Here is an 18,826-nt window from a genome sequence, read left to right as displayed (position 1 = left end):
AAAATTCACACGGTGGACTCTTCTAGAAACGCGTATGTGGCTATTTCATGCCCAGGGAGGCGTGTATCGACACCTCAGCTTTTAAGGAAACTGTTTACATAATTCAACTCACAGTATTTATGATGGGTGGAAAGGGGGCATAGTCATTAGACGGTTTGACCAACCTGCATCAGAAATAAACCTTTTAGAGCTTAACAAAATCGGACAAATGCTACCTCCTCGCGTTGTTGCATGTTTTATATATTTTGGCATTCCCTTGCATAATGGTGGTCCAAAAATTAGACAAATTCCTTTATTTGAGTAAAAAAATTGCATATTTCGAAACCACACCCTCTCTGAGTAGTTGTATCAATATTTTCCTCTTTCAATTTAAATGAATTCATTTTTAGTTTTTACTCATGATGTGATCGATATTTTGGTGATTTTGCTGTCAGGTTGATATTATTCTCGTAGAAGTGTTAACAGCCTCAAAGTTTCTTTTCCATAACTAAAAATGCGAGATTTTTCTAAGGTCTCCCCATTCCTACCATCTTGTCACACACGCGAGCACATGTGACAATTATTAATGCAAATCAAAAAATTTTTGTTTGGAGACTCCAAATTCTGTTTTTCTTCATCCATCCCAGGATTTTGGGCGTGTGGAAGAAAAAAGCATCAATTAAAACATCATTCGGTTTTTATACCAGTTTTTATACAAGTGGGTGTCTTTTGTAGTGCGGACGTGTGTCTTGTCTTCTTATTTTATGTTAAGACTTAACACGTCAGGGCCATTTTCTTCCTTGGCTCTTGGTTGGAAAGTAAAGGCCTTAGGTTCTAAGAATTCCAGTACAGGCTGGGTTGCACTGAGCAGAGGCGTCTATCCCCGTGTCCTGGTGTAGTTGTTTATTTTCAGACAATTCCTGGGGTATCCTTTTCTCTCGGGTCCCTCGCAAGCAGCACAGCGAGGCATAAAATCTCTCCTTCAGCCTAGATAATCTAGTATAATTTTCCACCATGCTTTTCCTTTTTTCGCAATGGGAGTTGTGTTTCCATTTCAAACAGTTTCCATCTCAATCATAAGCACACGCAATCTCTCTCTGTCTTTTATCCCGGAAAATTTAATTGCGTTTTAGAATCTCAATAAACAGGAGGGTGTGGCGATAAACAATCTGGAAGAGTAACATTGGCACAAAACTTAGATCATAATTTGCCTGATGGAACAAAACGGCCATGCCTTCTGTATTGTCCTCCTTTATATTTGGGGTTATTACCGGTGTCCTGGCTTCTAAAGTGTCTTTCTGTGCTAAATACAGGGCTGGACCGTGGAAAATCAAAAAACAAACTGGCATTTGCAAGGGCAATAACTTTCCCGGAGAAGGGAGGAATCTACCGTTTGCTTATTATTTCGGACTTACTTCCGGTTCTTTACAGCTTCCAAGGTGACACATGAAGACGGGTCGCCCACCTTCTGTCTTGCAGCCGAAGAAAGCGACAGAAGACTTCTTGCCAGGAATTAGAAAAGGAAACCTGTTTGCTTTTAAGGTTTCGAAGTCCTCCTATAGAGATGAAAGGGAAATTAAAGTGAGTTACCTCTGTGGGATCGCCAAAGTAAAAACGGGTCGCTTTATCCAGGCTCTTCAGAGCTCTTTAAGATGTGAAGGTTTGGAATGAAATCCCTATAATACTTCCATTCACCAAGTCAAGATTAATAGCACTGGTGTTGCGTCCTTGGAGAGGAGCCTCCAGGAGGCATTTAGAAATTGAGATTGTCTTGCTTTGAAACACTTCCCCCGCAACATCAGAAAAATGGATTTGATTTTATTCCCCAATAAAGATTCCTTTGGCATCTGATTTAAATTCATTAAATCTTGTCACCCACACAGCCGCGTTTTTCCACATCTGATTTGTACATCTAGAATTTTCCTGGTTCTCAGTCTTGCTCGGCTGCCCCGTGCAACTTGTAAAAATAGTCACAGGTGGGTGATGTCTGGTCCTCGCTTCTTCCACACCTTAGATGAAAGCCTGGCCTTTGTCTTTCCACGTGGCCCCCGCTCCCCTGCTCCCCCCACCCTGCCCAGGGTTTCCATAACAGTATTGGAGATCGCTGTATGTGGAACCAGATATCATCTAAGTTTGCTTTTCTTCTTGCATATGTTTTCAAATAAGATCAGAGAGAAATCCCTTGGGATCCAAGTGGATTTACTATCACGTTATTAGCACCAATGTGATTTTATTTGCTTTCTATATCACCCTAAAAACAGAATGAAATAAAAAGTCAGATAGAACCGGAACCACGGCTGAGTGAAGACAGTGGCTCTGGGCAAGTAGAGCCATGAACTGTGCACTGCGTGGTGATTCCGAAACCCAGGCTGTTGTATCCAGCGTGATGCTCTCTCTAGGAAAGATGCCTGGGAAACTCCCCAGTAAAATTTCCGACTTTTGCCTTCCTTTTGCTGGCTTTCCCTCTCTCTCTGTATCTGAATGTGGTTCGTTTTCAGTGATTGCTTTTTGCACGTTGGCACGACTTTATTTTTCATAAGCCAAAACACGAACGGCAGTGCCTGGCGGCTCGTCTTCACGCCCACAGTCCTCTGGGCCGGGCTGGCTGTGGACTGGGTGATGAATCCTGGGGAAACAGCTTAATCCCATACAAGCCTCACTACAAATTCTGTCCCTGGCATTGTGTCTCATAACGGGCTCGGGTGAATACCGCATTGATCCTAAAACCGCACTCCCTTTATGGATTCCAGACAGCTGTCGTTGCGGAGCACGTTACCAGGTCTTAGGGCAAAGAAAGGATCAAGGTGAGACCCTCGGAGAAATGTGTGTGCTTCTCATTGTCAGTTGGTTTGGTATTTCTGTCAGCTGTTTTACTGGTGTCTGATTAATCCTAGTGGTCGCCAGGGGCAAGCCATGATTTCTTCGAATCTAGGAACAAAACTTTTCCTCTCTTGGACAGAAGGTGGTCTGTCCAGGTCAGGGTATGGGTCATTGGAAGGGCAGCCATAGGAAGCCTGTGTTTTCACGGCAACCACTTGTTACAATTAGTTATATATAAAAAAAAAAAGCTAACATACGGTGCATTGACACTTTTGTGGGTCCCTTAGTCTAGAGGGTGTGATTGTTCTAGAAAACAATGTCTGCATCTTCGTTTGAACTCGCAGAGTACAACCATATTTTAAGTAGCAAAGTCACTACACTCTGAGCCATTCGGGGGTTTTATTTCCTTCAGTGTCTAGAATTCTCTTCTGGTCAGTGCTAAATCCAAGTGTATCCAACGAAAAGGCAGAAATGAAGAAAGTGCAAAATGAGTGAGACAGCATCTACGCGCTGTCCGAGCCAGCTCTCTGATGGGTCCAACAAATCATCGGCAGAACTGAAATTGGAAGCGGATTCCTTGAGTCTTGGGATAGGGTGCCCATGGACTCTGGCGGAGAAGTCTAGACATCCCTACCATCAGTTCTGCTCTGCTCCTTCACTGTAGAGTCCCCAGTGCAGAGCTGGGCATTTCTGCCTGGAATAACAGCAATATATTTCATAGACCTGGAAGTGTGTGTGGCCTTGTGACTCACTTCTAGCAAAGACTGAAGGTAGAAATTGTGTGCACTTTCTGGAAAGTGTCTTTAAAGGGAAAGAGTTTCCCTTCGTTGCTTCTTTCCCTTCCTTCCTGCTGACTGGAATGCAGATGTGATGGCTGGATGCCTGACAATGTAGGAATGTGTGCTAAGGAGGCAAAGCAGTTGCCTGTGACCCTGTGAAGGAGAGCCCGCTCACCAGCCCTGGGCACACAAGACAGAAATAATCTTGGGGTCCTTTCTGCGCTCGTGCTCGTGGTGGTGGCAGCAGGCGCGCCCTTGAATGCAGAATGACGCTGGCGGGTTCGTGGACCTGTACGCGCCACAGAAATGCTCTGCCAGCAACCGCATCATCGGCGCCAAGGACCACGCGTCCATCCAGATGAATGTGGCCGAGGCTGACAAGGTGATGGGCAGGTTCATAGGCCAGTTCAAAACCTACGCTCTCTGTGGGGCCATTAGCAGGATGGGGGAGCCTGATGACTCCATCCTCCGACTGGCGAAGCCTGATGGCATCGTTTCAAAAAACTTCTGACTGGAGAAGATCACGGATGTGGGATATTTGTCATAAATAAATAGTAACCCCCCCCGCCAAAAAAAGAAAAGAAATAATCTTGGGTCTTTTCAAGTGACTTTTATTTGGGTTCCAGACAGATGAACCTAATTCTCAGAAATGCAGGTGCTCAAGGGATTCTCACTTAGTCCTGTCAAGCTCAGATCAAAGTTCTAAAATGTTTATTTCAATGTGAGTCTCTGGCCTCAACTGGGAAGGCAAAGTGAAAAGATAAAACCCAGGAATTCAGCCCCAGGTGAAAAGCTGGCCAGATCCGAAGCTCTCGAAGCTCTCGGCCAAACTGCCTCCCAGGAAACAAAGCATCCAGTAATGTGGTCCCTTCAGGCTAATTGTGTAGATAAGGAAAACTGATTCTCAACTACTGTTCTTTCATTTTCAGCTGCTTTTTGTAGATTTGTGAGGATTCTTCACCTGGCTAGACAGGCCCCAGAGATATTAGGAAGAGAGATAATTCAAATACATGCATGCATAAATACATACATACATAAGAAAGGCTAGGGGCCTCCAAAACTAAATGCCCAGTGGTGAATTATATGAGCCTCATTACTTTTCCCTTGTGAAATGAAAATGATAAACATTTAAGAGTTTTGCTTCTGATTTTATGTTCTCTAACACAATTAAAGCAAGGCCTGGACCGCTGTAGCAAATTTGTATAAACCACTGGACCAACGTGAACTTTAGTCCCTCTATGTGGCCACTCGCTAACGTTCAACAGAGGTAGCAGAGATGCCACCCCTGGTGAGGTAATCCAGACATCAACAATGGATATCCTCATGCAAAAGAACGACATTGGACTCCTACCTCACACCATACACAGGTTTAATTCAGAATGGATTACAGACCTAAATAAAAGAGTTAAAACTATGAAGCTTTGAGAAGAAAACATTAGGAGTAAATCTTTGTGCCCTTGGATTAGGTAATGTTTTCTTGGACGTGACACACAAAGCACAAACAACCAAAGGAAAAATAATAGATACATAAACTGTACACATCGAAATTAGAAGTTTTTGTGCTGAAAATAATGCCTTCAAGAAAGTAAAAAGACAACCCACAGAGTAGGAGAAAATATTTGCAAATCATATATGTGAGAATGGGTGAGTATCTGGAATGCATAAGGAACACTTACAACTCAATAATAAAAAGACAAATAATCCAATTAAAAACTGGACAAAGGATTTGAATAGACATTTCTACAAAGTAGCTATACAAAGGGCCAACAAGCACATGAAAAGATGATCAATATTATTAGCCATGAGGGAAACGCAAATCAAAACCACAACGAGATATTGCCTCACACCCGGACGGACTAGAATCAAAAAGATATATAATTATAGTGCTGGTGAGGATTTGGACAGATTGGAAACTTTATGCACTGTTGGTTAAAATGTAATGGTGCAACTGCTTTGGGAAACAGTTTGGAATTTCCTCAAAAGCTTAAAAATAAAGGCGCCTGGGTGGCTCAGTCAGTTGAGCATTTGCCTTCGGCTCAGGTCATGATCCTGGGGTCTTGGGATTGAGCCCCATGTGAGGCTCCCTGCTCTGCAGGGAGTATGCTTGTCTTCCTCTCCCCCTGCCCCTGCTCATGCTCTTTCTCTCAAATGAATAAATAAAATCTTTTAAAGAAATAGAGGTTCCATATGACCCAAGAATTTGGTATTTAGCCAAGAGAAATTAAAACGTATGTCCAAACAAATACTTGTTTACAAATGTTCATAGCAACAGTGTTCATAATAGCTAAAAGGTGGAAACAACCTAAATGGCCATCAGTTGGAGGATGAATAAGTAAAAATGGTATATACATAGGGTGGAATATTATTCAGCAATAAAAAGGGATATAGTACTGGCCGTGCTCCAACATGGATCGACCTTGGAAACATTATGTTAAGTGTAAGAAGACCACATATTGTACAATTTCATTCATACGAGATGTCCACAACAGGCAAATCTTTAAAAACAAAAAATAGATTGGTGGTTGCTAGGCATTGGTGGGACGTGAGAATGGGTTGTGACTGCTAATGGGCTTTTTTTTTTTCGGGGTGATGAAAATATTCTAAACTTACATTGGGGTGATGGTTATTACAACTTTGTGAATATACTAAAGTCATTGAATTGAATACTTTAAATGAGGGAATTTTATGACATGCAAACTTTACCTCAATAAAGATTTTTTTTTTCAAGCGGAAATAAAATTGACCCAACAGCCAAAATGATATGGACTCAAGGACGAAGAGCCTGTACCCACGATCTGGGGTCTTCAGCGCCATTCTTGAGGGCTCCTGTTGCTAACTGCCTCGTCTCCAGGGTCTGGGTCCAGACACTCTACCCCAGTCTGTGCTTGATGTCTGAGCCTTCCTGCCTGGACCAGAACTTCCTGGACTCTGATATGTGTCCTGCTTAACCAGCTCTCTACATGAGCCCTTTTCTGCTTAGGTTGTGCCAGACCCCACTGTTTCCTGGCCAGCCCGTCCCTCGCTGTGTGTATCCCTGGTGTAAGCACCCTGCATCTGTGCAGTAGCAGTAGTCCTGGATTGAGCACCCACCATACACCAGATGAGGTCTGAAGCGCTCTACATGGCATGAGTCATATGATTCTCAGAACAACTTTCTTCGAAATAAGTTCTATTATGGTCAATTTTATGGATATGGAAAATGAGCTCCAAGAGATGACCAAGTTTACGTAACCGGTCAGTGGAGGAGGATTGAAATCTAAGTGAAAAGATGATCCTTGACCATCTACCACTTGCTCAGCTGGCCCTTGCTGACAGTAGATTGGTGGAGGCTAAGACCGTGACCTCTAGGTCTTGTCTTCTGGGGCAAAGTCACATTGACGTGGAGGGACCACACTTTGGAAGCCCTTCTCCTTTGAGATCTCCTTGGATCCCTTTTTCTCCTTTGTTCTGCTTCCAGTACCTAATCAAGACCTGTGGTCCTCCCTTGAACTACCAGAGCCCCACTTTGCTCGAAGACATAGAGCCGAAAGTGCTTGGGAATTTGTCTTCCCCCAAGGTGACGCTTATCCTCTAACTGATGATGTGTAATCAAAAAGCACCACCCTCCTTGCCTCCCCTGGGGACAACTCCAAGGTATAACGGACACTCCACTATCCCCTACACAAACAGGTGAAAGCTACCTCTGGGCAATTTTTTCTAAGATCACACCACCTTGGCTTAGTTTCCTTTTCTTTGTTGTCCTGCTTCCTCATTTCCTTACCCGTTTCCCCTGGGTGCGTGTCCTTAATAAATCACTTACACATGAGCCTTTGTTTCTGGGTCTCCTGGAAAACCCAACCTGAGACAGAGCATGTGTCAAATACTTAGCACAGCCCAGAGCATATAGTATGTGCTCATTAAATGGCCACCATCACCGGTTTGGCCGTTCTAGTGATTGTAGCTTCAAGATCATAGATCAAGCATCTGAAGGATGCTTCTCTTACTTGCCCCCCAGTTTTATCACTAATTACTGAATTATGAGAAGAGGGGGAGAGTCAAACACTCGAGGTTGGGATCAGTCTTGGATCTCACCCCTTTCTGCTTCTCTTAAGAGCAACCCAGTCCTTATACTAGGCTTTCCCTGCTCCAACAATGCCACAACATTCACAGCTGGCCTTGGAGGGGCTCCCTGACAGTTAAAAAGTATTTTTAAAGCTCTGGCAGAAGTTGGATAATTTGGGCCTCTAATCGAATCGCTTCCAGTGTTTCCCAGCCCCACCCCCTAACAATAAAATCACGTATCTACTGAGAGTTGGGTGTGTAAGTGTAAAGAACTCTTGTGATAAAAGTAAAATATCAAACGTTTTTATAGTCCTTGCTGTACACCAAAGCCTTTCCTTTCTTTCTTTCTTCTTCTTCCTTTTTGTTTCTTTAGAGAGGGAGGGAGAGAGAGAGTGAAAGGGAGGGAGGGGATGGGGAAGAGCAGAGGGAGAAGGAGAGAGAGAATCTTAAGCAGATTCCACACCCGGTGTGGAGCCCAACCCAGGGCTCGATCCCGCAACCCTGAGGTCATGAACAAAGCCAAAATCAAGAGTCAGTCGCTCAACTGACTGAGCCACCCAGGTGCCCCCCAAAGCCTTCTCTAAGTGCCTTATTTGTACATTAATTTAACCTCCTCAACAATTCTGTGAAGCAAGTGCTTGGAGAAACAAGCACAGAGAGGTTAGGTCATTTCCCCGAGCTCACCCAGGCAGCAGGTGAGGGAGCTGGGGTTCAAACTTCAGCTGCGTGGCTCTGGAGTCCATGTCCTTAACCGTGAGGCTATTCCATCTCCCTCTCACAGAACAGACAGGGTGTCTTATGAGTAAGCGAAGGGAGCAGTCATATGTTCCCCGAGGGCCTGCCACGTGGGGAGGTCCAATTGCCTCAAAGAATCCCAGCTGCCACGTGTGCACACCTACCCCCTTACACCCGCTCATTCACACGGGCTTTCCACCAAGGCCTAAAGTCACCACTACCTGGTCAAGCCTCTAGGTCTCTGTGAGGGCTGCCATCGCCAGGCCAGTCTACCCGTGATTGCTAACACCCCAGATGCACACCTTGTATTGCCTTACTCGGCAGTTCTCCAACAAAATTATAACCCGGTCTTTTCTAGACAGTTTCTCCTTTGCTGCAGGTGGCAAGTATGCTGTGGGATTCTGTGTGTTTCAAAGCACCTCAAAGGGTTCCTCCTGCAGAGGAGCTCAGAAAGCCTTCGGAGGATGCCCAAAGGAGGGAGAAGGGAAGAACCACCAAGTGGTTTTCAAACTGTGTTCCGAGGAGCCCAGGGGTTCCCCGGAGGTACTGCAAGGTCAAGCACTGGGGGACCAAGAGAAAGGCCATGCAAGGACAATGCCAAGAGGGGTCCTTCTCCCCACCTTCTGTCTCTGATTTTTATACCTTTAAATGAGGGTACGGCTCAAACAATATTTGAAACCCCCTTTACAAGGGGAGGGGACAGGACTACCCTCTCTGTGCCCCACTGCCCAGCCTGCAGCGGGCATGATGACTCAAAGACGTTCCCACTTTCCATTGCACTTCACACCCTCATCTCACACCCTGATGACGTGTGCCACCCGGACCCTGGCTCCTCCTGGAGGGCTTGTCTCTGTTACACTCCCCTGAGCCCATCCTGAGCCAGCTTGACATGAACCAGGGGAGAATGTATCTGTTGCTAGGTCACCGTGGTGACCTTTCACCAGGTCATTTCCCCTGTGCACGTGTCCCTTTTCTCCTAGGGAAGGATGGTAAACTCAGGCCAGCAGAGTGGACCCGGTGCGTCTGGTGAGCCCTTGGGTGGGAGAGCCGTAGGAGACACTGGTTGCCTTTCTTCCCCATGCTCCTTATTACAGAGAAGCTTCTCCAAGAGCCGTCCCCAGACAGCAGAGCAGCATCACCTGGGAACTTGTTAGAAAAGCAAATTCTCTTGGGGCGCCTGGATGGCACAGCGGTTAAGCGTCTGCCTTTGGCTCAGGGCATGATCCCGGCATTATGGGATCGAGCCCCACATCAGGCTCCTCTGCTGTGAGCCTGCTTCTTCCTCTCCCACTCCCCCTGCTTGTGTTCCCTCTCTCGCTGGCTGTCTCTATCTCTGTCAAATAAATAAATAAAATCTTAAAAAAAAAAAAAAGAAAGAAAGAAAAGCAAATTCTCGGTCCCCACCCCAGACCTACTGAATTGGGAACTCTGGAGTGAGCCCAGCCCAGTCTGTGTTTTGACAAGCTTTCCAGGGGCTACTCCTGCTCTCGAGAGTTTGAGCGTCTCTGCTGCGGGTCACAGCAGTGGCCTTCCGGCTCTCTGTGTATCTCTCCGCAAAAACACAGACAAGCGGGCCCCACACCTTGGAGCTGAAAACAGTTCGGGCGGAGCCAGTGGTGAACACACGTATTTGTATATTATGACTGGAGGGTCTCATTCAAACTGAAAAAGGTGTGTGAAAACCAGTAACCCATGTGGTTCCCATTCTTGAAAAATACTCAGAGCCTTCTTGTAGGTAGGTTTTGCAAGAAAGGAAACACCAGACAGGTTTCCTCTTTGTTCTAGAAAGAAAGAAAGAAAGAAAGAAAGAAAGAAAGAAAGAAAGAAAGAGAGAAAGAAAGGGAGAAAGAAAGAAAGAAAGAAAGAAAGAAAGAAAGAAAGAAAGAAAGAAAGAAAGGGAGAAAAGCAGTAATTCTGGGAACATGGAAAAGTCATGTGATGTCCTGGGGCCTCAAACCCCCAAACAGAATGGGAGCAGACTAAGCAGGTTTTGGGAAACGTCCCTCTTTCCACCTGCCGGTGGGAAGTTCTAGCCCTGTGATACTTGGAAAAGATAATTTCCTTTTAAAAGTAAGTCATTCGTTTTTACTGGCAGGTGGAGGTGACGGGATACTCTAAGCTGTTCAGGTCACATGGGCTCCGGAAGTGCTGTGCAGGGAATGATTCCCGGAGAAGCTTGCCGTCCAGTGCATTTCTCTTTGGTTATTTTTCTAGACACAAAGCAAGGCTTCTAAGGTACTGAATTTGGTTATCATTTTCCTTCTGCGGTGTCTGCAAACCTCCTTTGACTTTTTTTTTTCCTCCCATGGAGGCTTTCTTTCCAAAAGAGTACAGTAATAATCCCACCTTCCCCCCCCCACATGTCATTTCTGTAAAAACATATTAGTGTATGTGTGCATGATGGAGGGAAATGACTTTCAGAAAGACATCCGACCCGAAGCTTTAAATCATGTTATTTTTATACACCAACAAAGAACAAATGCATTTCTCAATTATGAAACCCATCTGTGAGGTGCCTTTCAAAGCGTGCAGGGGGGCAGCCAGACATTCGATCAGATTCTTAAATCATCTTGAAACAGTAGTCGCCCCCTGCCCCGCTGCACGCTCGCTTGTGCAATATGATAGCATTGTATGTTTCGCTTTTTAAGTTAAACACGTTTTCCATTTATTCCAACTGGCACCAAAGTGAGTCTGAAGCACAAAGGGTGGCGATAAGCAGGACTAACAGCCCCTTGGGAAGAATCGTCACCAATGAACTTTAACATTCCAGCCGCCTAGCTGGAATCGGTTTTCCCTGGCTGAGAAAATACACCCCTCCCTCCGGGGAAGCATTTGCTGCAAGCACAGTTAGCACTGCATCGAGTCAGTCCTGTTCTCGAAACTCTGTAGCCATGATGTCAACAGCCCAGAGGAGACTTTAGGAGCCTGTTACTGGTTGAACTGGATCCTTCCGAAAGATGCCGAAGTCCTAATCCCAGTACCTGCGAACGTGGCCTTATTGGGAAAAGGAGTCTTTGCAGGGGACCAAGTTAAGATGGGGTTAGACTCTGACTCAGTACGTGGATGGTTTTGTAAAAAGGCGAGATTTGTCTACAGAAGACAGGCACACAGGGGGACCCCCTCGTGAAGATGAAGGCAGGGATTGGGGTGATGGGTCTACGAGCCAAGGGATGCCGAAGATTGCCGGCAACCACCAGCATCGAGGGGAGGCATGGGGCGGATTCTCCCTCACAGCCCTCGGAGGGAACCAGCTCTCCGATGCTGGGATCCTACACATTCAGCCTCCAGGAGTGTGAGATAATGAGTTTGTGTCGGGTAAGCGCCCAGTCCGTGGCACTGTGTTACGTAGTCCTAGGAAATTAACACACCATCCACTCCACCCAAGTCTACAGGTGAGCCTCTGAGTCCCAAGAGAGCCATCTAACTAGGCAGTTCAGGGACACCTGAGTCTTCTGAGAACCTGCCCTATGGCCCACCATCTCTGTGTTACTCTACTAATCTTACTGCCAAAGGAAATGATTGTAGACTTCACCTCGAGAGGTTCAGATAGCATCACTCTCTAATAGAGGCTTGTTTTTAAAGATTTATTCATTTATTTGAGAGCAAGAGAGAGAGAGGAGAGAGCAGGAGAGAGGGAGAGAGAAACCCAAGCAGACGCCAGGCTGAGTGTGGAGCCTAACATGGGGCTCAATCCCACGACCCTGAGATCATGCCCCAAGCCGAAACCAAGAGTCACACCCCTAACCAACTGTACCACCCAGGTGCCTCTAGCGGCTTGTTTCGAAATCAAAATCTCCTTGTCAAGCTAGCACCAAGGGGCTGAGAATATGAGGGTGCCCAAGATTAGCCCCTGTGCCAGCAGGGCTCCCTGCGGCAAAGTTCGTGTAGCTAGGACGTCAGCAAGTTTTGCTGAGCCACTTTGAGCAGAAGAAAGGGAGGAACCCATGTTGGTTCAAGAGGGGCTGAGAGGAAAGGGAAAGGTTGACTCTCCAGCTTCTCCCCTCCAGCCCCTGGGATGCACCATCAGAAGACACAGGGCACCTTGGCGTCACCTGGCGGCGTCCTCCTCTCTTGAGCGCCCTCTAGTGTTCGCAAGTAATGACAACAGCAGTTCATTCTAGGGCCAGAAAGGTGCCCCAAGTAAGGAGCCCTTTCTTCATTTAGAAAGCAGGAGGAGATCTTGGGGATAACTCACTGGCTGTGTGTAGTAGGTAAGAAGCGTCCAAGGACAGCAGAGGTAGCAATTCGGAGCTCAGGGTTTAGATCACCTCCTCACAGCTCCCAGGGCTCTTTTCCACCACAGATTTTACTATGGTGTGAATGTCATCTGTCCAAGGTCCTCCAATTGTGTCTGTACCTCCCACCAACCCAGGCCGAGGAAGAGGAATGAAAATCCCGTCCCACTCCTCTGGGCCTATCTAGAGAGTTAGGAGTCACTAAAGCTGCTTCTCAACCTTGGTCTGGTTGACATTTGGGCGTGATCATCCTGTGTGTGTGAGTGTGTGTGTGAATGTGAGTGTGAGTGTGAGTGTGTGTGTGTGTCTGTCTGTCTGTCCTGTGTCTTATGGGATGTTGAGTAACATTCTTGGCCTCCAGCTGCTCAAGTCCAGCAGCACTTCCTTCCCAACTGTGACAGTCAAAGATGTTTCCAGGTATCATCAAATTCCCCTAGGCTGAGCTCGTGCTCCTTAAGCCCAAAACAAACAAACAAGGAGTCTCTTTCCCTCCGTGAAAATGGAGCCACCGTTCATAAAGTTGTCCTTGATTTTTGGATGTCATACCTAACCTATTTTTATATTTTCGGTTAATCTGGTACTTATTGTGATACCACTGGCCCAATGAACAGAACTGAATATTCCAATCTATGGTTGGAATATAAATGTCCAAGATATATGGCAAACACATAGATGCATATATTTAATATACATATCATATTATTTATAATATAAATATATAATATACATAAAATTTTATGAATATTTTATATTATTTAATATATACATATTTAATGCTACAAAATCACTATTTATATTAAAAAATTATTTGCAGGGCCTTTACTTTGTTCCAGAATCCTCTTTCATATGTTTTCTTAAATTCTCAGAGTAGGCCTGTAGGCTGGGTTTATATTTGTTCCAATTTCAAGTTTAGAGGGACTAAATCACTTGATTGAAGTCACACCATGGGAAGACCCTGCTGATGACGGAGTCTGTTTCCGCCATTCAAAGCCATGTTTGTGACGCTTCACCAGCTGCCCCCCTGACCTTGGCAAACAGCCGTGTGGCCTGTTGTCTTCCACTGAGACGCTGGGATGGTCTGGGATACCATGAAGATGATTATAATCAATAATTAGTGGTATTGCAGCCCAAGTGTCCATTGACAGACAAATGGATAAAGAAGAGGTCATATGTATATAGAATGGAATATTATGCAGCCATAAAAAAGAAGGAAATCTTGCCATTTGCAATGACATGGATGGAGCTGAAGAGTATAATGTCAAGTGAAATGAGTCAGTCAGAGAAAGACAAATACCATATGATTTCACTCGTATGTGGAATTTAAGAAACAAAACAAACGAGCCAAGGGGGAAAGGAGAGAGAGAGACAAACCAAGAGACAGACTTGTAACTCTAGAGAGCAAACAGACGGTCACCAGAAGGAAGGGGGGTGGAGGGAGGGTAAAATAGGTGACAGGGATTAAGAGGGTACTTCTCTTGAGGAGCACTGAGTAACGTATAGAATTGTTGAATCACTGTATTGTACACCTGAAACTAATATAACACCATAGGTTAACTTTACTGGAATTAAAATTAAAAATGTAAAAATAGGGGCGCCTGGGTGGCACAGCGGTTAAGCATCTGCCTTCGGCTCAGGGCGTGATCCCGGCGTTATGGGATCGAGCCCCACATCAGGCTCCTCCACTATGAGCCTGCTTCTTCCTCTCCCACTCCCCCTGCTTGTGTTCCCTCTCTCACTGGCTGTCTCTATCTCTGTCGAATAAATAAATAAAATCTTTTAAAAAAAAGTAAAAATAATGATTAATGGCATTGGTAAGTAGAAGTAGCAGCCGACATTATTTGAGGGCTTCCTCTGGAGCAGGCACAGCGCTAAGCCCCATGTCCCGTTGTCCCTTCAGCAGTGTCCTGGGGCAGGAATCATTATCAATGTTCACAGCTCAGGAGGTGCAGGGGCAAAAGGCTACCACCCTCCCCAGGCCACTGACTGGCTGGTGGGCAGGAAACCTGGCCTCCCCACCCCACACCCGCACACGGGCTCCCCAGCTCTCCTCCCCGGGATCGGGGGCTCTGCTTCTCTGCTTCTCCAACGGGCAGATGCAGACACCCAGTTCCCTCGCCAATAGCCACGCATCGTTTGAAAAGCCTCAATTTCCATATTTGCTTTCGTCCCTCAAAATATCATATAATTAGTCTTTACATAGATTTTGCATGGTTTCTCTTAAGCCATCATCTGGTATCCTTAGTGTGAAAACCCAGTTTGGGGGCCAAAATAATTTTATTTCCCTGAATGCTAAGCGTTGCATTGTGGTAATAATAGTAGGAATCACAGGAGCAGCAGCAATAATCCCGGGAAAATGAATAGTCATAGTCAGGGGACTCTTGTTCATTTCACTGAAAATGCTTGGGACGGAGAGAGAAGCCATGTCACTGCAGTGGCCTAGTGTTAGATTCCTACACTGCCATACCAAAGTGCCACCAGCGGGGGACTTCGAACAACACGCATGGATTCCGCCCGAGCTCTAGAGGCCAGGAGTCTGAACCCAAGCTGCTGGCAGGGCCAGGCTCCCTTCCACGTCTCTGCAGGAGGGTCCTTCCCGCCCCGTCCAGCTCCTGGAGGCGCCCGCACTCTTTGCTTGCGGCTGCGCTGCTCCGATCTCTGCCTCTCTCTCCACGCGGCTTCTCGCTGTGTCTGTGTGTCTTCTCAGAAAGACACCAGTTGTGGAGGATGGAGGGCCCTCCCCACCCCAGAATGAGCTCATCCTAACTAACTACATCAGCAATGACTCTGTTTCCAAATAAGATCACATTCTGAGGTCCTGGAGGGTAGGACTTCAGTATGTCTTTTGAGGGGGAAGGGACAGGGACGTAATTCACCCGTGGCAGGTCATACCAAGGCTCACCCCTAAATCTGCCAGATTATGACTGAGGTTTATGCAGTATTTGGTGCTGTTTCAGGATGATGCCTAGGAGTTGGGATACTGCTGAAACTGGCCTAGTCCTAGGAACACTCAAGAGGGAAACAAGGGGAAATGAACAGAAACATCTCTTGCTCCTTGTCTCTGGGGGAGCAGGATGGGGAGACAGGTCTGGTTGGTGAGAAAACTGGCATAAATGTTACAAGAAAGCAGGTGAGATGGAGGAGTCCCACGATACGCTTTCTTGTGCTTACAAATCTGGGGAATTTTTTAAAAAGATTTATTTATTTATTTATTTGAGAGAGAGAGAATGAGCACAAGCAAGGGGAGAGGCAGAGGGAGAAGGAGACACAGACTCCCCACTGAACAGGGAGCCCAACACGGGGCTCAATCCCAGGACCCTGGGATCCTGACCTGAGCGGAAGGCAGAAGCTTAACCAACTAAGCCACCCAGGTGTCCCAGTCGGAGAGATCTGATCAGCTTGGGAATAAATCCCGGCATATTTTTATGGTTTTTTTTGGGGGGGGGACTGGATACGAGATAGACACGTTGTGCCTCTCCTGCAACATCTGGTTGCTTCTGTCACAGACGAGCTCCTGGATTCTCAAGCATCTGAGGAGATACAAGCAGGACCCAGTCACAAATGGTGATTGCAAAATGGAGGAAGGCTCCTCACAGCTGGGTATGGACAGTCCACCACACGGCACACCTTTGGCGGTCTTCAGCAGCTGCGCCCACCATCATCACGCCACTGTTTGTACTGCCTAATGGCAAAACCTTTCACCCACCTTACCTCAGTGGTGGGGCAGCCAGCCTCCAAGATGGCTCCCAGCAATGCTCGCCTCAGTTTTCACACACTCTGTGACGCCCTCCCGTATAATTCGGGCTGACCTGTGTAACCAGCAGATATTTCAGGAATGACGGTGTGTGATTTCTGAGGCTAGGTCATGCAAGTTCTGGCTTTGCCTCCTCTTGGGTCACCACCTCTGGGAGCAGCAGTCACCATGCCATGAGGGCACTCAATCAGCCATGGACAGCCCCGGGGGGAGAAACTGAGGCCTCCCACCAACAAGCAGCACCAACTTGCCAGGTGCATGAGGGAGCCACCTGGGAAGCAGATCCCACCCCAGTCAAGTCTTCAGATGGCGGCCGCTTCCCTTGACATCTTAACTGCGACCATGTGAAAGACCCTGAGCCAGACGGAACCACCCACCCCCGCTGCCCCGGAACTCCTGACCCACTGGAACTGTGAGATAAAAAATGTTTGTGTTGTTTTAAGCTGCCAAGTGTTACATGGCAATGGGTAGCTAATATGACACGTCTTCCACACAGCCCTGTAGAGCAGGAAGGACAGCGTTCACAAGGGAGGAAATACCCCTCATGGCTGTAATTGGAACCTGACGTATCCCTTTCCACCTGAGGACTTCAGCCCAGCAGAATCCCTTCTCCACTGGGCTGTGAGGTTTCATTTGTCAGTGCCTGAAGCAACAAGCCAGTTCTCCAAATTCTACCATGGAATTGGCCAACTGCGACCTCTCAGCTAAAGAAGCTGTACGTGAGCTCTTCTAGAGGGAGCTGTGACCCCACATTACATTAATGAATTCAGAGGCATATGGCAAGGTTCGTGACAAATGCGTGTGATGTCTCCACTGAAGTTCTTCAAGGGAGGACAGCAGTCAACTGCAGCAGACCTTCTGGGGAAGACTCGTTTGCTACCTGGCCCATCACGGGCCTGGCGGATCTGCCTCTGGGGTGGGGTGGACTTGAAGCTGGCAGGGAGATTTGGTTAACGTCCAATGGGGGCTGTCTTGAGTTCTTGATGTCCCTCCACACACTATAGATCGTACCAGCCACGTGGGGGACAGAAACAGAGGCTTGACCGTGACTTTGTCTTTTAAATAAATGGTCCTTCATGTGTGAAAATATATCCCCCATCAGTGAGCTACTGACTTGGTTTCAAAATTGACTAGGCATTTGAATTATTCTGGGAATCTGTCCAAAATGCAGCTTTCGGAGACCATCTCAAGTTGCTTTTAGCTAGGTCCCCAAAGATGGTTCTTGTTTTTCTAAACTGCTCCCATGATTTTCACTTGCAGACAGGTTTGAGAACCAACCTGGGCCCGACATGAGCTACTTGAGCTGTCTACCTTTAGACATCTTCTCTAACCTGGCTAAGCCTTGGTTTCCCATTCTGTAAAACAGGGGTTGTATTAGTTTGCTAGGGCTGCCATGATGAAATATCACAACTGGGCGGTTTAAACCATGTCGATTTCCTTTCTCACAGTCCTGGAGGACAGAAGTTCAGGGTGAAGGTGTTGGCAGGGTTGGTTTCTTCCGAGGCCTCGCTCCTTGGCTTGTGGACGGCCTCCTTCTTCCTGTGTCCTCCCCTCGTCTTCCCTCTGTGCACGTCTGTGTCCTAATCTCCTCTTCTTGTAAGGACACTAGTCATATTGGATTGGTACCCACCCTAATGACCTCTTTATAACTTAATTACCCCTTTCAAGACCTTATCGCCAAATAGAGTCACATCCTGAGGTACTGGGGGTTCGAACTTCAACATAAGAATTTTGGAAGGGACACAGTTCAACCCTTGTAATGTGCTCATTGTGAGGATTACATAAGATCAGGCACTTGAAGCCTGGGGGTGGGGGTGGGGGTTTGTAGGCAAATCAGAAGATGCAAACTCTTATTTTCTGTTCCTCCCAATTTTGCTGGCACTATGTGGGAAAATCGCCTTTTAAGAAGTGAACGACACACAGGAAAACGGGACTTGTCTTTTAGGCGATAATCCCCTTAAAACATCTGGTCTGCCCCACCCCCACCCCGAGAGCCAGTGCAAATCCACCGGCCATGAAATGGTGGCCCTGAAATCCGAGCAGCTGCAGTGGTAAAGCCCGGTTCCCGGAATCTGAGCTTAGCACTTACGACTGAGTTTCTTTTCAAAAGAGCTGGAGGCTCAAACACTTGTTGCCCTTAATCCTTTCTCAGAGGAAGGGGAGGCGCTTTAATGCGGCCACAAAGTCCCCACTGTGGGTTTGCAGAGGGCTCTGGTAGAGTTTCATGCTCATCCTCACCCACCTCCCCGCCCGGCCGGGGACCCGAGACAAGGCCAGCAACCCCACACCTGGGACCACCTGACGGGGCAAAGAAGAGAGGCCAGGGCTCCACAGAGCCTGCGGGAGTGCCCCGCTGTGGGCCCAATTCCTGCCCCTTGGGTGCCGCCCGCTCTGAGAGGCCACTGCTCAGTAAAGTCACCACCCCACACTGTGAGGGAACCTAGGCTTCCCAGTGCCCACGGTTGCGAAGGTTGGCTGAAGGGCGG

The 18,826-nt window shown here is 47.0% G+C and overlaps 1 pseudogene; it reads left to right on the top strand.

Annotated features, from left to right (window-relative positions):
• The first annotated feature begins 3,837 nt into the window (after positions 1-3,837).
• On the top strand, positions 3,838-4,132 carry LOC123784378 (small ribosomal subunit protein eS21 pseudogene; annotated as a pseudogene).
• The last annotated feature ends 14,694 nt before the right edge of the window (positions 4,133-18,826 follow it).

This window comes from Ursus americanus, chromosome 4 (assembly GCF_024610735.1).
Source record: "Ursus americanus isolate L20-20 chromosome 4, mUrsAme1.1.p, whole genome shotgun sequence".
NCBI lineage: Eukaryota > Metazoa > Chordata > Mammalia > Carnivora > Ursidae > Ursus > Ursus americanus.
This window is presented reverse-complemented; position numbering and strand designations above follow the sequence as displayed.